This window comes from Coffea arabica, chromosome 1c, assembly GCF_036785885.1.
Source record: "Coffea arabica cultivar ET-39 chromosome 1c, Coffea Arabica ET-39 HiFi, whole genome shotgun sequence".
NCBI lineage: Eukaryota > Viridiplantae > Streptophyta > Magnoliopsida > Gentianales > Rubiaceae > Coffea > Coffea arabica.
The window spans coordinates 33621236-33624915 of NC_092310.1; the positions used below are offsets into that span (position 1 = coordinate 33621236).

The following is a 3680-nucleotide window of genomic DNA, read 5'->3' on the forward strand; positions in this document are numbered from 1 at the left end:
GTCTTCATCTTGTACACATTGAACCCAATATTTTCATTTTCTTGCAAGTTTGGCCGATAGAGAGAGGAGAGGAAGAGAGAAAAATTCCATCTTGATTTGTGAAAAATTCAAACACTAACCCAAATCCATACCGATTAATCTTAAGTTAAGTTTGGAGAGAAAACCTTGGTGGAGTTTTTGAAGGACTAAAACTCTTGTTTGCTTGGGGTTTGAGGTAAGTTTCTAGAAAACATCTCTTTTATTTGTCTCTTGAGATTCATTCAAGATAAGTTATAATTGAAACTAAAAGAAGCTTGGTTATGAAAGATGTTTATCTCAGTCCGTAACTTTTGTTGATTACAAAACAAATGGATGTTACTAATGTTCCCTAAATAGACCTTTTAAAAAATGGAGCAAAACAGGGTCAAAAATTAAGCACAAAGGATGCTGAAACTACCGCCGGACGCACAAGAAGATTGGATCGGCCGTCTGACAACCTTTGTGCAACTTCGGACGCATGAAGAACTTCACCCTCGAACGTCCGAAGATAATTAGTCATTCCTTCTAAACTTACTGACCTCGATCAGACGAACATTATCATAGCACCGGACGTTCGACAAACGTTGTGACACTTCGGACGCAAAACTTTAGAAGCATCGGACGTCCAAGAGAATTGAAGAAGAATTCTCAATTTCACCCCTACCCTCGGACTCTTACATTGAAGGTACCGGACGTCCGAAATAATTCAAAAAAATTTTTTGAGCTCACTGCCTACGATCGGACGCAAGAAAGTGGTCTACCGGACATTCGACACTACCAACGGCTAGTTGACTCTTCAGCTGCCTTCTGTCCGTTGGAAGCATTAATTGAGGAACTTTTTGGTCCCATATAAATAGGACAAATTCAACTACTTCAAGGTAACTTTGCACATTGAGACTACATCATATCTAGAGTGATAGTGCAAGAATACTCTTAAAAGAAGATTTGTACTCTTAGTTGTGTAATTTTCGATTAGTTCTTTAAGTGTGTTTCAGTTACTTCAATACTGTAGCTTTGTGAGGGTTATCTGAGAGATAGTAAAACTTCCTTGCTTGACCAAGTGTGACTTGGGGCAAGGAGGAAGTGATCCTTCCCTTGTACACAAGAGATTAGTTGTAAGTTGATCAACTTGAAGAAACTTGCTTTATAAAGTGACATTCAAATTCAAGAGGAGTTTGGTATTTGGTTTGATACTTTATCTCTTTTACTTTCTGTTTTGATATATAAATTGCTCATCTTTTCTACTCATAAACACCTATGCTTTCTCATTCATTGCTCCATTGTGTGGTCATTTAGAAAAAGAGGGCAAGTACTCAAAAAGTGACTCATAACCTGGCCAGTTTTTGAACCTACCTAATTCACCCCCTCTTAGGTCGTTTTCGATCCTTACAATTAGTATCAGAGATTGTTCTCCTAGAGATTAAGCTCAATCGAATTTGGAGTAAAAATGACAACCAACAATGCCATGTTCTTTGAAGGGTAATCCGTCACTAGACCCCCAATGTTTAATGGATTAAATTAAGTGAGTTGGAAGGAAAGGATGATTATCTTCTTACAATCTATTGATATCGAGCTGTGGTTTATTGTGAATGAAGGTCCATATGATGTCTCGATAGTTGATGAAGTCACTCAAAGACCAAAACCAAAAACTACAAATGAACTGACTGGTGATGATAGAACCCACCTCACTTTGAACGCCAAGACTATGAACGTGTTATATAGTGCTCTAGATTCAAATGAGTCTATTCGAGTCAAAAACTGTAAATCTACAAAAGAGATTTGGGATAAACTTAGAGAAATCCATGAAGGGAGTGAGAATGTGAGAGAACAAAAGAAGTCGATTCTGGTCACTAAGTATGAATCTTTTACAATGGAACCTCATGAAAACGTTGATAAGATGTATTGTAGATTCAATGATCTCATTAAGGATTTAGAAGTGCTAGAAAAGGAATACTCTCTAGGTGAGAAAAACTGAAAAATTTTGAATGCCTTATCGAAGGATTGGGAGAGTAAGGTGACTGCCATTGAAGAAACTAGAGATCTAAATTCCATACCTATTGAATCTCTCATTAATTCTCTAACATCTTATGAACTAAAACTCAAGTCCAAGGTGCAGGAGAAAGAAGATGCAAAGGTGAGAAAGAGTATTGCTCTAAAGGCCTCGCAAGATGAAGATGACTCAATTATAAAAGACAAAATTGCACCAATTTTTCTTGTGTAAAAAGGAGGGAATTATGATGTCCAAATCTAGTTAAAATTCAAGACAAAAACAAAGTGGCGCAATTTTAAAATTCAAGGCAAAAAAAGAGGTGCAAAATTGTCCAAGTCTCTTGTACTACGTAGATGCAAAATAATAACTTTTCTAAGTGTTGAACTCTCTCTCAGACATCTCCCCTCTCCAGTCTTTAAATCGAAGCCCGTTTTTTATCCTTCCCGTCAAAGTCTCTCTAATTTCAGCTTCAAAAGCAGCGATGGCACCAAAGGCGGAGAAGAAGCTGGCTGAGAAGAAGCTCGCGGCCGAGAAAGCCCCAGCAGCCGAGAAGGCTTCAGCAGAGAAGAAGCCAAAGGCTGGGAAGAAACTCCCGAAGGAAGGCGGAGCCACTGCCGGCGACAAAAAGAAGAAGAGAGTCAAGAGAGAAGCGAGACCTACAAGATCTACATCTTCAAGGTGCTGAAACAAGTCCATCCCGACATCGGGATCTCCAGCAATGCCATGGGTATCATGAACAGCTTCATCAACAATATTTTCGAGAAATTGGCTCAGGAGGCTTCCAGGCTCGCCAGGTACAATAAGAAGCCGACGATTACGTCGAGGGAGATTCAAACTACTGTGAGACTTGTACTTCCCGGTGAATTGGCCAAGCACGCCGTCTCCGAAGGGACCAAGGCTGTTACCAAATTCACTACCTCTTGAGGAAATTGAAGAGAAAACGGTTGATTTCTAGGGTTAGTTCTTTCGGTTGATTTTTAGGGAAAATTTTTTACCTAGTTATCGTGAATCCCCTAGATTAATTGTATCCTCTACTTCTTGGCCCACTTGGGAAGGACTTGCTACTTCCCAAATATTTTTTGTACAAATTAGCTACAGCTGGACTTGGTACGGGGAGAATTGAATAATAATGACCAAATTAGATGAGGCAATTAGACAAGCTTTAGATGAGGCATAATAGCATACTCATTTACCTCAACATATTTATTGCTCTGGCTGAATGATTTTTCCTCCAGAACTGCGCACTTCAATTTTCTCCAAGGTTGCAACACGAAACATTCGTTCTGTTTCCAAGAGGGTAATCACTTCTATTTCTTCTTCCCATCTCTTTTGTGCTTTGCCCGGAGTGATAACTATGGGACTATTTTTGGTTAATTGAAGGGAATTTTTTCTTTTCATTTTTGATTGTAGTTTGGATTTACTTTTCTTCTTTGTTTGGTACAATGAATCTATTCTACTTCTAGCATCTTAGCTCAATTTGTTTTTGTGTAACTACATCTCATAGCATTCTTAATTATTGGTAAATGCTAAAGTAATGTTCTTTAATTGTTTGTGTTAGTAAAATAGAGTTCTTTCCTGCGTTCATATATGGTTCCTTGGTGTTTCTGGTGAAGTAATGACTTGTGGGAAAAGTTCCCTTTTCTAATCTGGGTATAGATTGTATATTCTAGGT

General features: G+C 38.4%; 1 pseudogene; it reads left to right on the forward strand.

The window, feature by feature from the left end:
- The first annotated feature begins 2430 nt into the window (after positions 1-2430).
- Positions 2431-2937, forward strand: LOC113707960 (histone H2B-like; annotated as a pseudogene).
- The last annotated feature ends 743 nt before the right edge of the window (positions 2938-3680 follow it).